Source organism: Macaca thibetana, chromosome 13 (genome assembly GCF_024542745.1).
Source record: "Macaca thibetana thibetana isolate TM-01 chromosome 13, ASM2454274v1, whole genome shotgun sequence".
Classification (NCBI taxonomy): Eukaryota; Metazoa; Chordata; class Mammalia; order Primates; family Cercopithecidae; genus Macaca; species Macaca thibetana.
In genome coordinates, this window is record NC_065590.1 from 59,746,857 (window position 1) to 59,772,669 (window position 25,813).

General features: G+C 46.6%; 1 protein-coding gene across 37 annotated transcripts in view; it reads left to right on the forward strand.

Annotated features, from left to right (window-relative positions):
- Positions 1–25,813, forward strand: part of CALM2 (calmodulin 2) — a 1,210,617-nt gene that overhangs the window by 991,279 nt on the left and 193,525 nt on the right. Inside the window, exon 1 of one of the 37 annotated variants that reach the window (XM_050754915.1) lies at positions 4,913–4,917. The exons of the other annotated variants lie outside the window; for them this stretch is intronic. The gene's annotated coding sequence lies outside the window, so the exon portion shown is untranslated. Of the gene's footprint in view, positions 1–4,912; positions 4,918–25,813 lie in introns of those variants that run through there. 37 annotated transcript variants of the gene reach the window in all.

Below are 25,813 nucleotides of genomic sequence, written 5' to 3' on the forward strand. Positions count from 1 at the left end.
GAAATCAGAAAAAAAAAAAAAGAAAGAAAAGAGAGAAGAGGAAAGAAGAAATCTCCTTGGCGTTCTTGGGAAGAAAATGAGTGTTTCTTTATAATTACTCTTAATAATTCTTTTCTCGTTTTCATAAGCATTTCTGGCACTTGAAGATGTAAGAAAAGGTGTTCCCAGGCCGGGCGCGGTGGCTCACGCCTGTAATCCCAGCACTTTGGGAGGCCGAGGCGCGCGGATCACCTGAGGTTGAAAGTTCGAGACCAACCTGACCAACATAGAGAACCCCTGTCTCTACTAAAAATACAAAATTAGCCGGACGTGGTGACACATGTCTGTAATCCCAGCTACTCGGGAGGTTGAGGCATGAGAATAGCTTGAACCTGGGAGGCGGAGGTTGCAGTGCGCTGAGATCATGCCATTACACTCCAGCCTGGGCGACAAGAGCAAGACTCCGTCTCAAAAAAAAAAAAAAGAGAGAGAGAGAGAGAAAAAAGGTATTCCTATAGAGTCAAATACTAAGAACCGAGATTATTTCGGGTTTTGGATACTATTAAAGGACAATATTGATGAGGCCTTTGGAAAGAAAATATAGGGAAATAGAAACAAAGGACAGTAATCGATTTCCGTGCAAATGAATTCAAATCACAACACACTATATTATTACAATATTAAGATAATTATAAAGACTTCATATATATACTATTTAGCGAGGTGGGCAGATCACGAGGTCAGGAGTTTAAGACCAGCCTGGCCAACATGGCGAAACCCTGTCTCTACTAAAAATACAAAAAAAATTTAACCAGGCGTGGTGGCGCATGCCTGTAATCCCAGCTACTCGGGAGGCTGAGGCAGGAGAATCACTGGAACCCGAGAGGCAGAGGCTGCAGTGAGCCAAGGTCATGCCATTGCACTCCAGCCTGGGTGGCAGAGCAAGACTCCATCTCAAAAAAAAAAAAAAGCCTGGCACGGTGGCTCATGCCTGTAATTCCAGCACTTTGGGAGACCGAGACTAGCAGATCATGAGGTTAGGAGATCAAGACCATCCTGGCCAACATGGTGAAACCCGTCTCAACTAAAAATACAAAAAGTAGCCAGGTGTGGTGGCAGGCGCCTGTAATCCCAGCTACTCAGGAGGCTGAGGCAGGAGAATCGTTTGAACCAGACAGTCGGAGGTTGCAGTGAGCTGAGATCCAAATGCTGCACTCCAGCCTGGCAACAGAGCGACACTCCATCTCAAAAAAAAAAAAAAAAAAAAAAAAGGAAAAGAAAGGTAAAAAAGGAATTTTAAGATTTAGCTAGGTTTGATTAATTTCTACAAGCATATGTCAAATCAAAGCTTATTTTTTTTTTTTTTTTTTTGGAGACGGAGTCTCGCTGTGTCCCCCAGGCTGGAGTGCAGTGGCGCGACCTCGGCTCACTGCAAACTCCGCCTCCCGGGTTCACGCCATTCTCCTGCCTCAGCCTCCTGAGTAGCTGGGACTACAGGCGCCCACTACCGCGCCCGGCTAATTTTTTGTATTTTTAGTAGAGACGGGGTTTCACCGTGGTCTCGATCTCCTGACCTTGTGATCCGCCCACCTCGGCCTCCCAAAGTGCTGGGATTACAGGCGTGAGCCACCGCGCCCGGCCAAAAGCTTATGTTTATATTAATCATTTCTGTGTTGTATTCGGTTGAAGTGTAGGCAAGTTGATTAATGTAAATAGTCATGCTGTTATAAGTACCTCTACAGTTTGTTTTGTATAATTTACTTTTTTTTTTTTTTTTTTTTTTTTTTTGAGACAGAGTCTCGCTCGTCGCCCAGGCTGGAGTGCAGTGGTGCGATCTCGGCTCACTGCAGGCTCCGCCTCCCGGGTTCACACCATTCTCCTGCCTCAGCCTCCCAAGTAGCTGGGACTACAGGCACCTGCCACCATGCCCGGCTAATTTTTTGTATTTTTAGTAGAGATGGGGTTTCACCATGTTACCCAGGATGGTCTCGATCTCCTGACCTTGTGATCCACCCACCTCGGCCTCCCAAAGTGCTGGGATTACAGGTGTGAGCACCACGCCCAGCCTTTGTATAATTTAAATTTCACTTGATATATGAAATAAGCTATTTAGGCCAGGTACAGTGGCTCACACCTGTAATCCCAGCACTTTGGGAGGCCAAGGTGGGCGGATCACCTAAGGTCAGGAATTTGAGACCAGCCTGGCCAACATGGTGAAACCCCATCTCTACTAAAAATACAAAAAGCCAGGCGTGGTGGTGGGCACCTATAATCCCAGCTACACAGGAGACTGAGGCAGGAGAATCCCTTGAACCTGGGAGGCGGAGGTTGCAGTGAACCAAGATTGCACCATTGCACTCCAGCCTGGGCAACAAGAGCGAAATGCCTTCTCAAAAAAAAAAAAAAAAAAAAAAATAGTACTAACAAATCAGGGACAAGTTACCCAGATTTTTGTTGTCTGCTGAATTTTGGATGTTTTCAGGAAGTTTTCCTTTCTCCAAATTACATGTACTTTTCCCAAGAATAATCTAACTGGTTATTGTGGCTTTATTGGCAAAATGTTCCATTTCGAGATCTAAATCTGTTCACCTAATCTGGAGAATTTCATCTTCTTATAACTGGACAGCTATTTATTGTTAATTGCAATAAAGTGAATTGAGTAAGCATAATTATTAAATAAATGACAAAATACCAGACTAGTCTCTGACTCATTGTATCTAAGTATACATCCAGGCTATTTTTTTTTTCTTTTTTCTTTCTTTCTTTTTTTTTTTTTTTGAGACGGAGTCTCACGCTGTTGCCCAGGCTGGAGTGCAGTGGCGCGATCTCGGCTCACTGCAAGCTCCGCCTCCTGGGTTCACGCCATTCTCCTGCCTCAGCCTCCTGAGTAGCTAGGGACTACAGGCGCCCGCCACCGCGCCCGGCTAATTTTTTTTTTTTTAGTAGAGACGGGGTTTCACTGTGGTCTCGATCTCCTGACCTTGTGATCCGCCCGCCTCGGCCTCCCAAAGTGCTGGGATTACAGGCTCGAGCCACCGCGCCCGGCCTTCTTTTTTCTTTTTTTTCTTTCTTTCTTTTTTTTTTTTTTTTTTTTTTTTTTTTGATATGGGGTCTTGCTCTGTCGCCCAAGCTGGAGTGCAGTGGCATGATCTTGGCTCACTGCAACCTCTGCCTCCTGGGTTCAAGCAATTCTCCTGCCTCAGCCTCCTGAGTAGCTGGGATTACAGGTGCCCATCACCACACCTGGCTACTTTTTGTATTTTTAGTTGAGACAGGGTTTCACCATGTTGGCCAGGATAGTCTCAATCACCTAACTTTGTGATCCTCCTGCCTTGGCCTCCCAAAGTTCTGGGATGACAGGCGCAAGCCACCGCGTCCACCTTTATTTTTGTTTTTTTAAGATGGAGTTTCAATCTTGTCACCCAGGCTGGAGTATAATGGCGTGTTCTCAGCTCATCGCAACCTCCACCTCCTGGGTTCAAGCAATTCTCCTGTCTCAGCCTCCCGAGTAGCTGTGATTATAGGCGCCCGCCACCTCGCCCAGCTAATTTTTGTATTTTTAGTGGAGATGGAGTTTCACCACATTGGCCAGGCTGGTCGCAAACTCCTGACCTCAGGTGATCCACCCGCCTCAGCTTCCCAAAGTGCTGGGATTATAGGCGTGAGCCACTGCGCCAGCCGGTATTGTTTATTTTAATACCTCTTTAACACCTTCTCAATTTGTCATTCACTGCTCAAAATTACTCATTTTATGTTTTAATTGTGAATCTTTTGTAGTTCTATTGCCATATTTAAGCACATTTATTAATATATTCAGGCTGGGTGCAGTGGCTCATGCCTGTTATCCCAGCACTTTGGGAGGCCAAGGTGGGTGGATCACTTAAGGTCGGGAGTTTGAGACCAGCCTGGGCAACCTGGTGAAAACCTGTCTCTACTAAAAATACAAAAATTAGCTGGACATGGTGGCATGCACCTGTAATTCCAGCTACTTGGGAGACTGAGGCAGGAGAATCACTTGAATCCGGGAGGCGGAGGTTGTGGTGAGCCGAGATCACGCCATTGCACTCCAGCCTCGGCAACAAGAGCAAAACTCCGTCTAAAAAAAAAAATATATATACACACACACACACACACACACACACACACAAATATATAAAATAGACTACCACTTCTAGAAGTTTTTGTCATCCCATGAGTAATAGATGAGTAGAAAACAAAAGTCCTTGGCCAGGCGCGGTGGCTCAAGCCTGTAATCCCAGCACTTTGGGAGGCCGAGATGGGTGGATCACGAGGTCAGGAGATCGAGACCATCCTGGCTAACATGGTGAAACCCCGTCTCTACTAAAAAAAAAAATACAAAAAACCAGCCGGGCGAGGTGGCGGGCACCTGTAGTCCCAGCTACTCAGGAGGCTGAGGCAGGAGAATGGTGTGAACCCGGGAGGCGGAGCTTGCAGTGAGCTGAGATCCGGCCACTGCACTCCAGCCTGAGCCACAGAGCAAGACTCCGTCTCAAAAAAAAAAAAAAAAAAGAAAACAAAAGTCCTTTATATAGAATGAAGAGTAAAAGTCTTTAACCACTACATAGCAAATCTCTCTCTATTCTAGATCTTCTTTGTTAATAGTTTTATATTTATGCTACTTGTTCATTAATTTTTCTCACATATCCCAAAGAACCTGGGTTCATAGGATATACACCACAGAGTGGGGGATAATATTTAGTTGGTTTAAGTTTATTTATTTATTTATTTATTTATTTAATTTTTTTTTTTTTTTTTTTGAGACAGAGTCTCGCTCTGTCGCCCAGACTGGAGTGCAGTGGCACGATCTCCACCAAAGCTCCGCCTTCCCGGGCCATTCTCCTTCAGCCTAGTAGATGGGACTACAGGCGCCCGCCACCGCGCCCGGCTAATTTTTGTATTTTTAGTAGAGACGGGGGGTTAGTCAGGATGGTCTCGATATCCTGACCTTGATCCACCCGTCTCGGCCTCCCAAAGTGCTGGGATTACAGGCGTGAGCCACCGCGCCGGCCTGGTTTAAGTTTATAACAATAGTTTGCATTTGTACAAAGTTCACCTTAATATATATATAAATGTGTATGTATAATTTCTACCATGTCATTATATCTGTCATTAAAAATTAACTTTTTTTTTAGACAGAGCCTCACTCTGTTGCCCAAGCTGGAGTGCTATGGCGTGATCTCGGCTCACTGCAACCTCTGCCTCCTCGGTTCAAGCGATTCTCCTGCCTCAGCCTCCCAAGTAGCTGGGATTACAGGCGCATGCCACCAGGCCCAGCTAATTTTTGTATTTTTAGTAGAGACGGGGGTTTCCCCAGGTTGGCCAGGCTGGTCTGGAACCCCTGACCTCAAGTGATCTGCCACCTCAGTCTCCCAAAGTGCTAGGATTAGCAGGCGTGAGCCACCACGCCCAGCCAACTCTTTTTTTTTCTTTTGACATTGAGTCTCACTCTGTCACCCAGGATGGAGTGCAGTGTCAGGATCTTGGCTCACTGCAACCTCCTCCTCTCAGGTTCAAGCAATTCTCATATCTCAGCCTCCTGAGTAGCTAGGATTACAGGCATACACCACTACGCCCAGCTAATTTTTGTATTTTTAGTAGACATGGGTTTTTGCCATGTTGACCAGCCTGGTCTCAAACTCCTGACCTCAAGTGATCTGCCGACCTCAGCCTCCCAAAGTGCTAGGATTAGAGGCGTGAGCCACCACACCCAGCCTAAAAATTAGCTTTGTCTCCAAAAGCAAAACTTCTAACCCTTTACCATGAAAAAAAACCCTTTTTCATATCTTTTTCCACTTTAAATTCTTTTGTAAAATATAAAGCACTGCCGGGCGCGGTGGCTCAAGCCTGTAATCCCAGCACTATGGGAGGCCGAGACGGGCGGATCACGAGGTCAGGAGATCGAGACCATCCTGGCTAACCCGGTGAAACCCCGTCTCTACTAAAAAAATACAAAAAACTAGCCGGGCGAGGTGGCGGGCGCCTGTAGTCCCAGCTACTCCGGAGGCTGAGGCAGGAGAATGGCGTAAACCCGGGAGGCGGAGCTTGCAGTGAGCTGAGATCTGGCCATTGCACTCCAGCCTGGGCAACAGAGCGAGACTCCGTCTCAAAAAAAAAAAAAAATATATATATATATATATATAAAGCACTGTATAATAAGCACTTAAACATAATGTTTAGTTAATTAATATGTAGATGCTTATTAAGTGATATCTATTACAATTAAACGCAAGGCTGGGTGCAGTGGCTCACACTTGTAATCCCAGCACTTTGGGAGGCCGAGGCAGGTAGATCACCTGAAGTTAGGCATTCGAGACCAACATGGTGAAACCCCGTCTCTACTAAAACTAAAAATACAAAAGTTACTAGCTGAGGCAGGAGAATCATTTGAACCCAGGAGGTGGAGGTTGCGCATGCCTGTAATCCCAGTTACTCAGGAGGCTGAGGCAGTAGAATCATTTGAACCCAGAATAAAGGTGGATGGTTGCAGTGAGCATGAGATTTGCCATTGCACTCAGTAATCCCAGCCTTTGGGGGCAACAAGAGTGAAATTCCGTCATCAACAACAACAACGTAATGCAGCTACTAAAAATTAGCAAAAAAAATAGCCGGGCGTGGTGGCGGGCGCCTGTTTCCAGCTTTGGCGCTATTATGAATAAAGTTGTTATGAACATTCTTACACACATCTTTTTGTGGACATAAGAATGTTTTGCACTAAATGTCTCTACATGGAGCACTATTGGAATGTTAGATAGGATATTCTTCATAACGTTTCATGGAGATTAACCTCTACCCATTCAATCCCCTTTGTCATTTTGACAATCTTCAAAAAAGCCTCCACACATTTCCCAGCCCCCTGAGAATGGCAATATCACTTTGGACGGAGAGCTACTGCTTTAAATAATAGCCTACCTTGATTTCAGGAACACATTTGACCTAATGTCTCATATTGCTATGGATAAGATGGACAAGGTATGCTGGAAGAACAGAAAGGAGGTCAATGGGGCTGGAGTTTGGTGATTGAGAGAGGACAGGTGTGAGCTTACACAATACCTTAAGGAATGGTTAGGAGTTTGAGTATTATTTATTTATTTATTTTTTTAATGTAGTTGGAGGTCTTCCCATCTTGCTCTGGTTGGTCTTGAACTTCCGGAATCAAGTAATCCTCCCACATCTGCCTCCCAAAGTGCAGGCTTACAGGTGTGAGCCACCACACCTGGCCAACTCAGCATATTTGTAAGATTTATGTCAATTAGTGTGGAACACTGATAGAATATAGCAATAATTATAACTGCCACTCATGGAGCATATATTAAGTGCCAGGCATTGGGCACCAAGCATTGTTGACAGGTGCTTTATTTTCACCAGGTTTTTCTTGTTTTGTTTTGTTTTGTTTTTGAGACGGAGTCTCACTCTGTCACCCAGGCTGGAGTGCAGTAGTGTGATCTCGGCTCACTGCAACCTCCGCCTCTCAGGTTCAAGCAATTCTCCTGCTTCAGCCTCCCAAGTAGCTGGGACTACAGGCACATGCCACCACACCTGGATAATTTTTTTATTTTTAGGAGAGATGGGTTTCACCATGTTGGCCAAGCTGGTCTCAAACTCTTGACCTCAGGTGATCTGCCTGCCTTGGCCTCCCAAAGTGCTGGGATTACAGATGTGAGCCACCGCACCCTGCCTTTCACCAGGTTTTGTGTGCTTACTAGGTACTAGACTTTTCAGTAAATATTAAGCACCTACTATGTGCTTCTACCAAGTGCTTATGAACAAGTGTGCAGCGCCTAATTTCTGTGGCAGCCTTTTGCCTGCATCTTATTTAAATGTGAAAGCAAGGGGGTGAATCTCCAAGCTCTGACCTGGGTGGAGGCACGGGCCCTAGCAAGGGGTGCACACCCGAGTAGGGATGGGACAGGGAAGGTGGCGTCCTCTTCTCTTGGTGTGCTGTGACCCCAAATGGCCAGAGGGAGAATGAGCGGGGTGGAGGGGGGCTCAGGCTAAGGGCAAGATGGAGCGAAGGGCAAGATGGAGCGAAGGGCAAGATGGAGCGAAGGGCAAGATGGAGGACCAGGCCACCTGGGCGCGGGAGGCTGCTGAATGGTCTGAATGTTAGTTTAATTTTTGAGACAAGAGTCTTGCTCTGTTGCACAGGCTGGAGTGCAGTGGCATGATCTCAGCTCACTGCAACCTCCACCTTCCAGGTTCAAGCAATTCTCCTGCCTCAGCCTCCAGAGTAGCTGGGATTATAGGCACATGCCACCGCATCTGGCTACTCTTTGTATTTTTAGTAGAGATGGGGTTTCACCATGTTGGCCAGGCTGGTTTCAAACTCCTGACCTCAGGTGATCTGCCCACTTTGGCCTCCCAAAATGCTGAGATTACAGGCGTGAGCCACCTCACCCGGCTAATAAATAATTTTAAAAGTGACTATTGTAGAGCAAGACTCTGTCTAGAAAAAAAGTAAAATGTGATCGAAGACAGAAGGATAAGATTGTTGTGGACAGTATTTGCATCAGAGAGGCTTCAAAGAAGCTGGGTGACCGAAGGAGGAGAGGCAAGGAATAGTTTGGAAATGGCAAGTAGAAAACCTCCTATACTCCCTGGCCCTTAGGAGGCTGAAATGTCAGGGGAAAAGTAAAGCAGCTTGTCCCTCAGAGAGCTGCTCAGGAGATGGCGTGCTCAGGGACAGCCAGGTTCATTTATTGCCAAGTGGTGAAGGGAACATTCAAAGAAGAGGATGAGGCTACAAAGACGTTTGATGGCGACAGATCTGGAGTTGCCAAGGCACAGCGGAAGAATTTGGGAAGGGGAGGGAGAGGGGCTTGATCAGATTAGCAGTGGACTCAGGGTACTGGGATCGTATCCAGTGTTGATGATCTACCCATGTTGGATGATCTAGAAAGCTTGTTCTTCTAGTGACTGAGGCACACATAAGCCACACATATAAGGCACGATGAGAAATCAGCCTAAACTGAACTGTGAATAGTTAGTCCAAAGGTTAGGGATGACTAACCATCAGGATGACTGTTCTTCCCCACAAAGCAGTGGTGGTGGCAGCCATCATAGGGAGGGCCAGAAGTGCTCTCTCTGGGAGCATATGGTACGGCAGGGACTATGGGGTGACTGGTCTTAGCTTAATAACAACCTGAATGGTTGAGTCATGACCACTAATAAGTATTTACTGGGCATTTACTTTGTGTAAGACTTAACCACCCAACACTATAAAAAGCATACAGCCTGTAACCCCAGTCCTTTGAGAGGCCAAAATGGGCAGATCACCTGAAGTCAGGAGTTTGAGACCAGCCTGGCCAACATGGTGAAACCCTGTCTCTACTAAAAATATAAAAATTAGCCTGGCATGGTGGTGCGTGCCTGTAACCCCAGCTACTCGGGAGGCTGAGGCAGGAGAATCGTTTGAACCCAGGAGGCAGAGGCTGCAGTGAGCCGAGATCACACCACTGCACCCCAGCCTGGGTGACAGAGCAAGACCCTGTCTCACAAAAAAAAAAAAAAAAAAAAAAAAAGCATACGGCATTCTTACAGCCAGCTGAGAGAGGGAACAATTGGTTCCAGATATTATGTTCTGGCCTAGCTAGAAGGAAATAGAGTGTAGCTAACAGGATGGACCTTAACCTTTGCCTTATCCTATCAGAGAGGGGTGAGGTCTTTATGATGGGTCATTTAGAGGGTGTGCAACAGCCCCGGTGAAACTTGAGAGTTTTTTTCAGACATGGTGGTTCTCATGTTTAAGGACACCTATGAACCAACCAGGTTTATATATGCGATTATAAGGAACTTCCCTCTTCTGATAACCAGACTGGGTCAAACGAGGCTGTCTCTGTGGGTTCTCATGGAGCTGGTTAAGAACTAATGCTTTGGCTTCTCACAAGGCATAATAAGGAAACAAACAAGGAAAAATACACAGATTCCTCTCCTTTCTGGAATTATCTGTATGTTCTGACTCCTGAGATATTCATGGAAAATCAAGGTGTGTAGTAAGAATGAACTAAACGGGCCTGGCGCGGTGGCTCATGCTTGTAATCCCAGCACTTTGGGAGGCCGAGACGGGTGGATCACTTGAGGTCAAGAGTTCAAGACCAGCCTGGCCAACATGGTGAAACCCCATCTCTACTAAAAATACAAAAAAGGCCGGGCGCGGTGGCTCAAGCCTGTAATCCCAGCACTTTGGGAGGCCGAGACGGGCGGATCACGAGGCCAGGAGATCGAGACCATCCTGGCTAGCACGGTGAAACCCCGTCTCTACTAAAAAATACAAAAAACTAGCCGGGCGCGGTGGCGGGCGCCTGTAGTCCCAACTACTCGGGAGGCTGAGGCAGGAGAATGGCGTGAACCCGGGAGGCGGAGCTTGCAGTGAGCTGAGATCCGGCCACTGCACTCCAGCCTGGGCGGCAGAGCGAGACTCCGTCTCAAAAAAAAAAAAAAAAAAAAATACAAAAAAAAAAAATTAGCTGGACTTAGCAGTGCGTGCCTATAATCCCAGGTACTTGGGATGCTAGGCAGGAGAATCATTTGAACCCAGTAGGCAGAGGTTGCAGTGAGCTGAGATTGCACCACTGTACTCCAGCCTGGGTGATGGAGCCAGACTCCACCACAAAAAAAAAAAAAAATGAACTAAAGGTCACAAACTTAATTTTATTTGTACTACTCAGGATGAGCGAGTTGTCAAGTGTCATAGTCTGGCTGAGCCATACATAACACATCACTATATACAAAACTGACTCAGAATACCCAGTTTGATAAGGCTCCTACGACATCTGTCACCCCATTGATCGCCAGGGTTGATTCAGCTGATCTGGCTGGATAGGCAGGTGTCCCCTTCCTCTCTCATCACTCCATGAGCGTCCCTCCTAAAGCTGCATGCTAGGTCAAAGCTGCATGCTAGGTCAAAGCTGCATGCTAGGTCAAAGAGGACGACCAGCCCTGATAGAGGAGGACTGGTCTTCAGTCAAGAGTATACAAATAGCTGTGCTCCGCAGCTAGAACAAGCTCTCAAGTTCCAGAAGGAAGTGAAAGAAAAAGGAAACCAAGAATGTGGATAGAGTAGTGGGGGAGGGAGGATATGTTGTGTCTGTTGGTTGGTTCCTTGTTTATAGAAAGAAGGTGAACTCCAGGAGTCTGTAGGGAAGTGTTGTGAACACATAAAGCCAAACTATGCCTGTGTCCTTATCTATAGCTGCATAATCCCATTGGTGAGTGATCTCCATTCCATGGACTCTCTGCTGTCTCATACAAAGCATTTTGACTTAAGGATAGAAGCAAAGTGCCATGTCCTCTAAGCCACGATGCTTCCTAATCCTTCACCACTCTGAGATTTTCTTGGAGCTATTTATAGCTAATTTTCCTGGGTGACTTTTTGACCAAAGAGGAGATGGAAACTTGGTTCTTAACAGTGCTCCAACTGTGTGATTCAACTTGGCTGTATTCCAGCAAGTTCTGTGAGTTGTTAATGGAGGTAAGTGGGATGGGGAGTCAAAGGATGCTAACTGTAAATTTGCTTTTTCTCTTTTTTTAAAATTTGTTTGCTTTTAGAGACAGAGTCTTGCTCTGTTGCCGAGCCTAGAGTGTAGTGGCATAATCATGGTTCGTTGAAGCCTCAAACTCCTGGGCTCAAACGATCCTCCCACCTCAGCCTCTCAAGTAGCTGGAACTACAGGTATGCACCAGGCCTGGCTACTTAAAAAAATTTTTTTTTTCTAGAGACAGGGGTCTTGCTATGTTCCTCAGGCTGGTCTCAACTCCTGTCCTCAAGCAATCCTCTGACCTCAGCCTCCCAAAGTGCTGGTATTTCTGTTGTAAGCCACCATGCCCAGCCCAGAAGATTTTCTTTCTTTCTTTTTTTTTTTTTTTTCTTTTTTCGCCCAAGCTGGAGTGGAGTGGCCGGATTTTGCTCCGCCTTGGGTTGCCATTCTCCTGCCTAGAGTAGCTGGACTACAGGCGCCCGCACCTCGCCCGGCTAGGTTTTTTTTTTTTTGTATTTTTTAGTAGAGACGGGGTTTCACCGTGTTAGCCAGGATGGTCTCGATCTCCTGACCTCGTGATCAACCCATCTCCACCTCCCAAAGTGCTGGGATTACAGGCTTGAGCCACCGCGCCCGGCCAGAAGATTTTCTTTCTTTCTTTCTTTTTTTTTTTTTTTTTTTGAGATGGAGTTTTGCTCTTGTTGTCTAGGCTGGAAGGCAATGGTGAGATCTCTACTCACTGCAACTTCCGCCTCCAGGGTTTAAGCAATTCTCCTGCCTCAGCCTCCCCAGTAGCTGGGATTACAGGTGTGCACCACCATGCCCGGCTAATTTTGTATTTTTAGCAGAGACGGGGTTTCTCCATGTTGGTCAGGCTGGTCTTGAACTCCTGAGCTCAGGTGATCTGCCCACCTCAGCCTCCCGAAGTGCTGGGATTACAGGCGTGAGTCACAGTGCCCAGCCTGGATTTGCTTTCTATAGGACTTTATATTGTCATCCTTACCGCCACTATTTTAACAAGCTGCTAGTTTACCTAATAAATCCTGCATGAAATAGAAATGTGGTCATTATTGGCCAGGTGCAGTGGCTCACACCTGTAATCCCAGCACTTTGGGAGGTGAGGCGGGTGGATCACAAGGTCAGGAGTTCGAGACCAGCCTGGCCAACATGGTGAAACCTCATCTGTACCAAAAATACAAAAAATAGCCAGGTGTGGTGGTGTGCGCCTGTAATCCCAGCTACTGGGGAGGCTGAGGCAGGAGAATTGCTTGAACTCGGGAGGCAGAGGTTGCAGTGAGCTGAGATCGTGCCACTGTACTCCAGCCTGGGCAACAGAGCAAGACTCTGTCTTGGGGGCGGGGGAAAAGAATAAGTTTGAGACCAGCCTGGCCAACATGGTAAAACACTGTCCCTACTAAAAATACAAAAATTAACCAGGCGTCGGGGCGGGCAGCTGCAATCCCAGCTACTTGGGAGGCTGAGGCAGGAAAACCGCTTGAACCTGGGAGGCAGAGACTGCAGTGAGCCAAGATCACACCACTGCACTCCAGATCCTATTGTTGGTTTTGGTGAATGGTGGCCATAAAGCTTGATCCTAGGTCTGTGGGACTCTAAAACCTACACCCTTTTAGTACACCACAAGCCTTGGTGCTGTCAACCTTGAAGTTTACCTCTCAGGAGTCAAAACTTAGAGAAATATTTATTTGAGTATCAGATAAGCCTTGGTACTTAATAACTTCTAGTCGATTCCAAAAGGAGCTTGTAGTTAGCTGCTCATCCTTACAGAGGGCATTCATTCTTTGAAATGTGTGGCGGACTTCCTCTCCGAATGGCTATAAAATATTTTGTACTTTGCTTATGTCTTGTAAAAACGCCCATTAGAATGAAAGTAATAAACCAGCCAAGCCCTGGTAACTATAGGAACCTTCCCTGTCTGCTTCCTGTTGGAGGCTGCCAAAGGACAGAGGCCTCTGACTCATGGCTGTGACCTCTCCACTCACTTTGGTTCCTGCTGACTTCTGAATCCCACCCATCACGCTACCAAGCGATTTCTAGGACAGCACGCTGCAATTATGTACATGAGGCCCTTATCACGTAACCCAGGCAGAGGTGTGTTTGTGTACAGATCACTCAGAATTCAGAGCTCTGTCAGTTGTGAATCCAGGGCCACACCACTGCAACCCATTCCCACAGGATTCTTGAGGGTAATTCTAGGTGAGAACTGGAGTTAATAAAGCCATCTGGTTACCCCAGAAATTGTTTCTCTCTGCTCCCCTGTTGTGGTTCTCATTGCAATTGCAATTAGATAATTGAGATCTGCAAGTATTTCTGAAAGTAGAGCAGTCAGCAGAGCGCAGTGGCTCCCAGTCGCCACTCAGCGCTGTGAGTGTAGCCTTGGATGAGTCATTTGTCCCCCAAGGCCAGATAGGAATTCACTCTCATGTGGTTCTGGCTTGGTTTGTGAAGACTACGCTACAGATAAACTCTGGTTGTGTCGAGACGCCCTCTAGGTGTTCCTCTGCCCCATCTCACAGGTGCCCAGCCCAGTGGACTCATCTGTTCACTGGCCTCACTGAGGAGTCTGCCTCATCAGCATCCCCACAGTGAGGCCCCAGTTTCTCTAGCTCTGTCCCTGGATACAATCCTAGACCTGAACTGTCTGCTAGGAAACTGTTAGAGAGACAACGTGCTAGTGAGTTACATCTCGAAGGTTAGGTATTTGGATTCTAATAAAGGCCTTCTGGAGACAAAGTTTGTGTTTCTTTGGTTTTGTTTTGTTTTGTTCTTTGTGTGTTTTTGTTGTTGTTGTTGTTGCTGTTGTTTTTTGTTTTGAGACAAGGTCTTGCTTCATCACCCAGGCTGGAATACATTGGTACGATCTTGGCTCACTGCAACCTCCACCTATTGGGTTCAAGTGATTTTCGTGCCTCAGCCTCCCGAGTAGCTGGGACTACAGGCATGCACCACCACATCTGGCTGATTTTTGTATTTTTAGTAGAGACGGAGTTTCGCCATGTTGGCCAGGCTGGTCTTGAATTCCTAGCCCCAAGTGATCTGCCTGCCTCAGCATCCCAAAATATTGGGATTACAGGCGTGAGCCACTGCACCCGGCCACATTTGTTTTTGAGACAAAGTCTCACTCTCTTGCCCAGGCTGGAATCCGGTGGTACACTTAAAGCTCACTACAGCTTCAGCCTCTTAGGCTCAAGCAATCCTCCCACCTCAGCCTCCCAAGTAACTGGTGTGAAACACCATGCCTGGCTAATTTTTTATTTTTTGTAGAGACAGGGGTCTCACTATGCTGCCCAGGCTGGTCTCAAACTCCTAGGCTCAAGTGATCCTCCCACCTTGACCTCTCGAAATGCTGGGATTACAAGTGTGAGCCACCACATCTGGCCTAGAGACAATATTTTATTTTATTTTATTTTATTTATTTATTTATTTTTTTTGAGACAGAGTCTCGCTCTGTCGCTCAGGCTGGGGTGCAGTGGCCGGATCTCAGCTCACTACAAGCTCCGCCTCCAGGATTCACGCCATTCTCCTGCCTCAGCCTCCCGAGTAGCTGGGACTACAGGCGCCCGCCACCTCGCCCGGCTAGTTTTTTGTATTTTTTAGTAGAGACGGGGTTTCACCGTGTTAGTCAGGATGGTCTCGATCTCCTGACCTCGTGATCCGCCTGTCTCGGCCTCCCAAAGTGCTGGGATTACAGGCTTGAGCCACCGCGCCCGGCCGAGACAATATTTTATCTAAAAAAAGCAAGTGAAGCCTGGGCAACATGGTGGAACCCCATCTCTACAAAAAAATACAAAAATCAGCCAAGAGCGGTGGCTCACGCCTGTAATCCCAGCATTTTGGGAGGCTGAGGTGGGCAAATCACCTGAGGTCGAGAGTTTAAGACCAGCCTGACCAACATTGAGAAACCCCATCTCTACTAAAAATACAAAATTAGCTGGGCATGGTGGCACATGCCTGTAATTCCAGCTGCTAGGGTGGCTGAGGCAGGAGAATCACTTGAAACCAGGAGATGGAGGTTGCAGTGAGCCAAGATCACGCCATTGCACTCCAGCCTGGGCAATAAGAGCAAAACTCCATCAAAAAAAAAAAAAAAAAAAAAAAACCATCCAGGCGTGGTGGCTAATGTGGTGGTGCCTATGATCCCAGCTACTCAGGAGGCTGAAGTAGGAGGATCTCTTGAGCCTAGGAGGTGGAGGCCACCGTGAACCGTAATCACACCACTGCACTCCAGCCTGGTCAAGAGAGCGAGACCCTGTCTCAAAAATTAAATACATGGCCAGGCGTAGTGGCTCACACCTGTAATTCCAGCACTTTGGGAGGCTGAGGTGGGCAACCACCTGAGGTCAGGAATTCGAGACCAGCCTGGCCAACATGGTGAAACCCTATCTCTACTAAAAATACAAAAAAATTAGCCAGGCGTGGTGGCAGAAGCCTGTAATCCCAGCTACTCAGGAGGCTGAAGCAGGAGAATTGCTTGAACCCGGGAGGCAGAGGTTGCAGTGAGCTGAGATCATGCCACTGCACTCCAGCTTGGGCAACAAGAGTGAGATTCTGTCTCAAAAAAAGAATAAATAAATAATAAATAAATAAATACATAAGTAAATAAAAATAAAAGAAGTAAGCAATAGTGAGGAATCTAAGGCACAGAAGCATGTCTTTGAGAGACATATTTCAGGCATCAGGGCCTTTTAGGACCTTTCTAATCACTGTACTGAAGCACAGGCTGGTATGGTATTAATTTGTAACTTATTTACTTTTTTTTTTTTAGTCAGAGTCATGCCCAGGTTGGAAGTGCAATGGCACAATCATGGCTCACTGCCACCTCAACCTCTCAGGTTTAACCAGTCCTCCCACCTCAGCCTCCTGAGTAGCTGGGACTACAGGCAAGCGCTACCACACCGAGCTAATTTTTGTATTCTTTATGGAGACGTGGTTCTGTCATGTTGTCCAGGCTGATCTCAAACTTCTGAGCACAAGCGATCCTCCTGCCTCAGCCTCCCAAAGTGCTGGGATGACAGGCATGAGCCACTGTGCCAAGCCAGATCCTGTTCTTGAGGAGCTTCCATCCCAGTTGGGAGGGATCAGACATACACATAAAGTTAAAAAATAAATAACTACATATCAATATCAGGCAATAGTACCAGAGTGCAGCACGGAGCTTTTCAGAAGAAAGAGACATCATGGGCCGGGCGCGGTGGCTCACGCCTGTAATCCCAGCACTTTGGGAGGCCGAGACGGGCGGATCACGAGGTCAGGAGATCGAGACCATCCTGGCTAACACGGTGAAACCCCGTCTCTACTAAGAAATACAAAAAATAGCCGGGCGAGGTGGCAGCGTCTGTAGTCCCAACTACTCGGGAGGCTGAGGCCGGAGAATGGCGTGAACCCGGGAGGCGGAGCTTGCAGTGAGCTGAGATCCGGCCACTGTACTCCAGCCTGGGCTACAGAGCAAGACTCCGTCTCAAAAAAAAGAAAAAAAAAAAAAAAAAAAAAAAAAGAAAGAGACATCATGGTTCCCAAAAGTATCATGAGGGTACCGTGGGGGCCCATGGGGTTGAGGGAGTCCATAAAAACATCCAAAAGTGTTGGAGGGAAAGTTCATTGCTCTCCTTTCAGAGCTCCCAAATTCAAGTCTGGATACTGATCTTTTCCTGAACACTAAAGAGAACGATTATTATTTGAAAGCATTCATGGCAGACCAATGAGTAAACATTTCAGCTGAGAGAGAACTTTGGCTAATAATTAAGCATTATTTTTTCTGTACTTTAGATTCCCATGCAAGTCTATTTTTAGCAACTTGTAATAATTTGACATTAAACTACAACATTTCAGTAATTTGTGATGTAATAGCTAACATGCATGCATTAACTCACTTAATGCTCTTGCCAATTCTAAAGTTTATGTCAAAACTTTAAATGTTTATTGCTGCATTAAACTATAGCACTTAATAACTTCTGATTGATTCCAAAAGAAGTTTGTAATTGAGGGCTCGTCTTTTTTGTTTTTGTTTTTTTTTTAAATGAGACAGAGTGTCTCTCTGCACCTAGGCTGGAGTGCAGTAGCGTTATCTTGGCTCACTGCAACCTCTGCCTCCCGGGTTCAAGTGATTCTAGTGCCTCAGCCTCCTGAGTAGCTGGGACTACAGGTGCATGCCACTATGCCTGACTGCTTTTTGCATTTTTAGTAGAGACAGGTTTCTACCATGTTGGCCAGGCTGGTCTGGAACTCCTGGCCTCAAGTGATCCTCCCACCTTAGCCTCCCAAAATGCTGGGATTAGAGGTGTGAGTCAAGGGCTCATCTTTATAATTCATTCAATGGTTTGGGAAAAAAATGATTTTTTAAAAAAATGCATTGCCAGGTGCTGTGGCTCACACCTGTAATCCCAGCACTTTGGGAGGCCGAGGTGGATGGATCATGAGGTCAGGAGATCAAGACCATCCTGGCTAACATGGTGAAACGCTGTCTCTACTAAAAATAAAAAAATTAAAAAAAAATTAGCCGGGCATGTTGGCGGAAGCCTGTAGTCCCAGCTACTCGGGAGGCTGAAGCAGGAGAATGGCGTGAACCCAGGAGGCGGAGCTTGCAGTGAGCTGAGATCACACCATTGTACTCCAGCTTGGGCAACAGAGAGACTCTGTGTCAAAAAAAAAAAAAAAAAAAAAAAAATGCATTAAAGTTCTGATCTCATGCTGTGCCCTGAGATTAAGTTCCTATGAATTGAAGAATTACTGCAAATAATAAGATCATTAAAAAATCTAGAGGGTCCACAGTGGCTCATACCTATAATCCTAGAACTTTGGGAGGCTGAGGTGGGAGGCCTTGGATCACTTGAGCCCAGGAGTTCAAGACCAACCTGGGCAACATGGTGAGACCCTGTCTCTACAAAAGAAAAATAAATGTACAAAAACTAAATGGGTGTGGCGGCACATAACTGTAGCCTCAGCTACTTGGGAGGCTGAGGTGGGAGGATCGCCTTAACTTGGGAGATCGAGGCTGCAATGAGCCATGATTGTGCCATTGTACTTCAGCTTGGGTGATAGAGTGAGACCCTGTCTCAAAAAAAAAAAGTTGATTAAAAAAAATCACTAAGATGGCCGGGCGCGGTGGCTCAAGCCTGTAATCCCAGCACTTTGGGAGGCCGAGATGGGCGGATCACGAGGTCAGGAGATCGAGACCATCCTGGCTAACACGGTGAAGCCCCATCTCTACTAAAAAATACAAAAAACTAGCCTGGCGAGGTGGCGGGCGCCTGTAGTCCCAGCTACTCGGGAGGCTGAGGCAGGAGAATGGCATGAATCCGGGAGGCGGAGCTTGCAGTGAGCCGAGATCCGGCCACTGAACTCCAGCCTGGGTGACAGAGCGAGACTCCGTCTCAAAAAAAAAAAAAAAAAGAAAATGGGAGGAACCCGAAATTTGTGCAGGCAGATGGAGAGGTGGAGCAGTTCCAAGGGTCCTTAGCATCCAGCATGTGGCTGCAGTAGAGGACTGCGGAATTGGACAGCAGGTAACCACGAATTGGTTCCAAATCTAAGCAGCCAGGAGGCCAGGTTGGTTTGGCTGGATGTGCTGTCCACATGGATGCTGATGTCTTGTCTCTCCTGAATCAGTCAGGATTCGATCAGAGAAGCAGAGCCATTAGGAAGGAGAGAGGATAAAGGACTTACAGAGGGATGATATAGAATCACTCCATTGTGGGAACTGGTGGAGAACAACAAGACGGCTGCCTCTGTGTATAGTGTTTAGCCTAAAGTCGCTGTGGCCTCACTGGCATTGGAAAAGAAAGCTGGACTTGAATAAGAGTGAGGACACATGGAAACTCACGAGGACAACCGGAACCCAGGTCTGCTTCTCCCCACATTGAACCTACACGCTAGGAGTGCTGACGGAGTTCTGACCGGGCTAGAGGAGCCGTGGTCCAGACACAGCCTCATGCCGGTGAACTAAGCATCACTGGAGCAAGGCATGGGAGCTGCCTCAGTGCCTGCTGCCTGCACTTTACCTTCAGAGCAGTAAAAAAGAAAAAAGCCTGCTGTTTCCTACACCTTCCAAACACTGAAAATTTCTCTTGTAGCCAACACTAACCCAGAATATACAGGGACAGGAATTCTGGGAAATGTTCCCGCTCAGCTAAGTTGACACAGAAGAAAGCCACCGCACTTCTTCAACACCAAGCACAGTGCCTACGAACAGACCCTATACATAGGGCACTTAATAAATTGTGGGGGTTTTCCATCAAAGGTACCTTTGTCTTGAAGGTCAAAACAAACTACGAAGGCCGGGCGCGGTGGCTCAAGCCTGTAATCCCAGTACTTTGGGAGGCCGAGACGGGTGGATCACGAAGTCAGGAGATCGAGACCATCCTGGCTAACATGGTGAAACCCCGTCTCTACTAAAAATACAAAAAACTAGCCGGGCGTGGTGGCGGGCGCCTGTAGTCCCAGCTACTCGGAGGCTGAGGCTGAGGCAGGAGAATGGCGTAAACCCGGGAGGCGGAGCTTGCAGTGAGCCGAGATCGGGCCACTGCACTCCAGCCTGGGTGACACAGCGAGACTCCGTCTCAAAAAAAAAAAAAAAAAAACAAACTACGAATATCTGCAACAACACAGAAGAACCTCAGAGCATTATGCTAAGTAATAAAAGCCATATACAAAAGAGTACATACTGTATTAGTCCATTGATACAGAATTCTAAAACAAGCAAAGCTAATCTGTGGTGACAGAAATCAGAACAATGTTGCCTGGGACAGGGACAGAGTTGGGAGTCCCCTCCCTTGGGAAAAGGCATGAGGAAATCTTTAGGAGGTGATAGAAATGTTCTATATTTTGATAGAGGTGTGGGCTACACACATGTATGCTTTTGTCAACACTCTCTGTACCTCTAAGAGCTGTGCATTTTATTGCATGTAAATTATTATTATTTTTATTTTTATTTGAGACTTGGGTTTCACTATGTTTCCCAGCCTGGACCCAAATTCCTGGCTTCAAACTATTCTCCAGCCTTGCCTCCCAAAGTGATAGGATTACAGCTGTGAGCCACTGTGTTCAGCCTATTGTAGTTAAGTATTTCCATTACAAAAACAAACAAACAAACAAAAAATTAAAGAAAAGTGGTGCCCTCAGAGCTAATTATAGATTCATTAAACAACCAAGAAAAACCTTATATCTGCCTAGCTGACCATTTTTAAAACTGGCCTCATAATGAGTATTTTCGCTCTATAATTGGGAAAGCATCGCCAGGAGTCTCAGAAGAACCGGCAATACCAAGATTCCTCTCCATCAGCCACAAGAGAAATCAGAGAGAAACAGAAGCAGTTAGGAGACAAAGGCAAAACTCCTAATAAAAAGACAAGGCAAATAAACTCAACACTGAACTATAGAACTAGAATCTTTATTCCTTTTTTTTTCAAAAATTTAAATTAACAGTCTGTTCAACAGAGATTTGGTTTCTAAACTGCATCTAGCTCTCACTGTACCCACGTGTGTGACAGAAAGAGAGAGAAAGAGTCACAAACATTCCAAACATTGGAAATCATCATAAATGGGAAGCTAGGGGAAGTAGTTTCACTGTACCCAGAGGAAATGGATTCCACAGCCATGCAGGGACCTGAATCTCTGTCCGGCTTTCACCTTGTCTTCTAGACTGGCCTCATTATCATGACATTTGCATTTTTTTTTTTTTAAGAACATCAAAGAACAAAAGTTATCTCCCTTCTCACCACTGGCCGTTAGGTGATACCCATTTATCAGGGAGCATACTTTTCTATAATGAATTTATTTCAGCATAGGGACAGCAACTTAAGACATAAATGCTAAGATGGAGGCAGAAAGGAAAAAGGTTCGCCCGGAGATCCAAAGGAGAAGTGGGAGGGGACACTCTGAAAGGCAGGGAAGAACCCCGAAAGGAGGGGCTGGGGGCTCAAGCTGGTTGTGAAAGCCTTTCCCCTTTACGCTTTGCTCTCAGTGTGGCGGGCAGATTGGACGAGCAGGTGCCCTTAGAGGTCCTCACAGGCACCTTTGCTTACTTAGTCCTTTTACAACTTGGATTAATGTTTAACTTCCTTTGGGGAAAGATTAAAAAACAAAGGCAGAAACTCAGACCTCGGTAGCAGTGGCATCCTCACCCCAGGGCTAGACTCTACAGCTCCTGCTCTTTGTCCCCAAGTCTCCTCCCCTCTCCTTTGTCTCCAGGCCCCAGGGGAAGGCTAGAGATGATCACGTGACCGGGATGGGGCTGTGTTCCTGGCAGTCCCCTGGGCTTCCTGCAGGGACCAGGATTTCTAGTATTTCAGGCTGCTGTCCCGTTTTTTTTTTCATTTCCTTTTTGTTTTGTTGTTGATGGGACCGCATGTCCACAACACTGGGATTCCCTCACCCTCAGAGTCTAGAATCCAATTTCTTGGATTTCAGTGTTTTTAAGGTCAGTGGAAACTTTTTTAAAAACAACATTAAGCTAATATATTCTTACTGCAGAAAAGGAGCTTTGTTCTATTTATCTCTAAAACTGATGCTCACTAGTAGTTCTCAGATGTGGAAAGATATGTGTATTATTTATTTATAGGAAATGCTGGCTGGGCGTGGTGGCTCACACCTGTAATCCCAGCACTTTGGGAGGCCGATGTGGGTGGATCAGTTTGAGACCAGCCTGGCCGACATGGCAAAACCCCGTCTCTAATAAAAATACAAAAATTAGCTGGGCGTGGTGGTGAGCACCTGTAATCCCAGCTACTCCGGAGGATGAGGCTGGAGAATCACTTAAACCCGGGAGGCAGAGGCTGCAGGGAGAATCACTTGAACCCGGGAGGCGGAGGCTGCAGTGGGCCAAGATTGTGCCATTGCACTCCAGCCTGGGCGATGAGAGCGAAACTCTGTCTCAAATATATAAATATATATATATATATGAAATCCACTAGATTGAGGTGCTTGGAAAAACAATCCATCACTAAGGATCCTTCCCTTCCTTTTCTCCATTAATACCACCTTTGTAAAGATTCCCTCCGGTACCATTCCAAATAACTGAAGTGCAGATAATTATTTCCCAGAAAGTTGTTTTTACGCTGGTGAAATTCCATGGCAAACATTTTATTAACACTCTCCTCCCCTTCCTACCTGAGGTACTAAAACTTGGAGTCAGCCTGGGTAATATTTTACAGGAAAATGCTCTTCATCACTATACACCTGTGCTTACCATGGTACCTGGGGTATCTAGTAGGTGCCAGATAAATATATATGTACATATATATATATATATATATCTGGATATATATATGTTCAGATATATATATAGTTTTTTAAAATTTATTTTTTATTTTTTATTTCCGAGACAGAGTCTTGCTTTGTCACCCAGGCTGGCATGCAGTGGCGTGATCTTGGCTCACTGCAACCTCTGCCTCCTGGTTCAAGCAATTCTCCCTCAGCCTCCCAAATAGCTGGGATTACAGGTGTGCACCACCATGCCCAGCTAAGTTTTGTGTTGTTAGTAGAGACAGGGTTTCACCATGATGGCCAGGCTGGTCTCAAACTCCCGACCTCAGGTGATTCGTCCACCTCAGCCTCCAAAAGTGCTGGGATTATAGGCATGAGCACTGCACCTGGCCACAGACAAATATTTACTGAAGGAATTAATGAAGAAGGGTCTGGGAGAAAAGAAGAAAGCGGAGATTTCTGAAATGGAAGAATTTCCCCTAGAATTATCCAGAACTGACTGTGTAATAAAAGTACACCTTTTCCTTCTTCGCTTAGCTAAGTATTGGGGAAACATTTAAAATTATTAAAAATAGAGGGAGTTTTGGGAGCCTGAAAATTCTTTAGACCCCAAAACTGCTGGGATCCTAGACCTTAAGATTCTAAAGAAGAGATGCTCTTAGACTTGATCCTGCCTACTCACAGGCTCAGAGTGGACATGGCTACTGGCTTATCTTATGTCTAGAAGAATTAAGTGATTGCAGTATGCTCAGCTTAAAAAGTTGTCACGAACCTGGGGATGGAGTAGAGAGGGTTGGTGTTTAGAATATCCTAACCACCCCTTCCTGCTCTGGTCTAGAAGGAGGCCAGAAATATTTCATAAAATGTTGTACAAAGTATCCCTCCCAGAATCCTGGCTGTTCCAGGGAGGCAGTGCCGGCTGCTCAGTTGAGCATGGCCCTTTGGGTTCACATGGACCTAAGTCCAAATTCTATCTGTGTCCTGAGTTGTTCAGCCTGACAAAGAAAAGTAGACACGGGGCCAAGTGCAGTGGCTCATGCCTGTAATCCCAGTTCTGTGGGAGGCCGAGGCAGGCTGATCACCTGAGGTTGGGAGTTTGAGACCAGCCTGACCAACAAGAAAGAAACCCCTTCTCTACTAAAAAACAAAATTAGCCGGGCGTGGTGGCGCATGCCTATAATTCCAGCTACTCTGGAGGCTGAGGCAGGAGAATCACTTGAACCTGGGAGGCGGAGGTTGCGGTGAGCCGAGATGGCACCATTGCACTCCAGCATGGGCAACAAGAGCGAAACTCTGTCTCGGGGGGGAAAAAAAAAAGAAAAAGAAAAAAGAAAAGTAGACACCATGAGGCCTGGTAAGTATTAAGCTGCAGAGAAAACTCAGATAATTAACTTAAGCGCAGGGGAGTTAGTTGAATGGAGAGCTGCCCCAGTGAAGACCAAAGGCGAGGGATGGTGGGTGATGTGGGTGGCAAAGCTGCATAAGGAAAAGGGATGGACAGTTCAGGCTTGTGGGTATTTGGGAGCTTGGCACAGCTGCTGGACCCGAAGTCTATTTGTTGAGGCTAATAGTACAATAATACAGTCCCAAGTTCACCATTAATTTTTTTTTTTTTAGATGGAGTCTCGCTCTGTTGCCCAGGCTGGAGTGCACTGGCGTGATCTCGGCTCACTGCCATCTATCTCCGCCTCCCGGGTTCAAGCGATTCTTCTGCCTCAGCCTCCCAAGTAGCTGGGACTACAGGTGTATGCCACCACGCCTGGCTAATTTTTGTGTTTTTAGAAGAGACGGGTTTCACCATGTTGGACAGGCTGGTCTCGAACTCCTGACCTCGTGATCCACCCACCTCGACCTCCCAAAGTGCTGGGATTACAGGCGTGAGCCACCGCGCCCGGCCTCATCAAATTGTTTTTCTGCTGATTCTGACCTACTTTTCTGAAAGCAGTCACTCAGTCATTCTTTAGGAGCCCTGGCTGCTTGAAATCTTATATCTTCCAGGCCCAGCACCCTGCAGCAAGCAAGTCCAAACCATGTGCTAAGGCTACTAAAAATTCATTTCTCAAATCTCAGCACTATTGATATTTGGGTCCAAATCATTGCTTCTTATATCTATTTATTTATTTATTTTGAGACAGAGTCTTGCTCTATTGCCCAGGCTAGAGTACAGTGGCACGATCTCGGCTCACTGCAATCTCCAACTCCCCGTTCAAGCAATTCTCCTGCCGCAGCCTCCAGAGTAGCTGGGATTACAGGTGCCTGCCACCACACCCGGCTAGTTTATTTGTATTTTTAGTAGAGATGGGGTTTCACCATGTTGTCCAGGCTGGTTTAGAACTCCTGACCTCAAGTGATCTGCCCTCCTCGGCTTCCCAAAGTGCTGGAATTACAGGCGTGAGCCTCCATGCCCAGCCAAAATCATTGTTTCTTATGGGGTGCTATCCTGCAGGGCAACATGGTAGGATGTTTTGCAATATCCCCGCCCTCTACCCACCAGATGCCTTGCAGGATCCTCCAATTATAACCATGCAAAATGCCGTAGACATCACCAAATGTCACTGTATGCCAAATTTCCCCCAGTTGCAAACCACTGAATCATACAGTTTTCTCTCCATGAAATGCTTTGCACAGGGCTTCCATGATGATTGGAATTCATTAGTCTAGTCCCAGAGCAAAATCAAGAAACTCAGTATCGGCCTGGCGTGGTGGCTCATACCTGTAATCCAGGCACTTTGGGGGGCCGAGGCGGGTGGATCACGAGGTCAGGAGATAGAGACCATCCTGGCTAACATGGTGAAATCCCGTCTCTACTAAAAATACGAAAAATTAGTCAAGTGTGGTGGCGGGCACCTGTAGTCCCAGCTACTCGGGCGGCTGAGGCAGGAGAATGGCGTGAATCCGGGAGGCGGAGCTTGCAGTGAGCCGAGATTGCGCCACTGCACTTCAGCCTAGGCGACTGAGCAAGACTCCCTTTCAAAAAAAAAAAAAACCCGGTTGCGGTGGCTCATGGCTGTAATCCCAACACTTTGGGAGTCCGAGGCGGTCGGGTCACGAGGTCAGGAGATGGAGACCACCTTGGCTAACACGGTGAAACCCCGTCTCTACTAATAATACAAAACAAATTA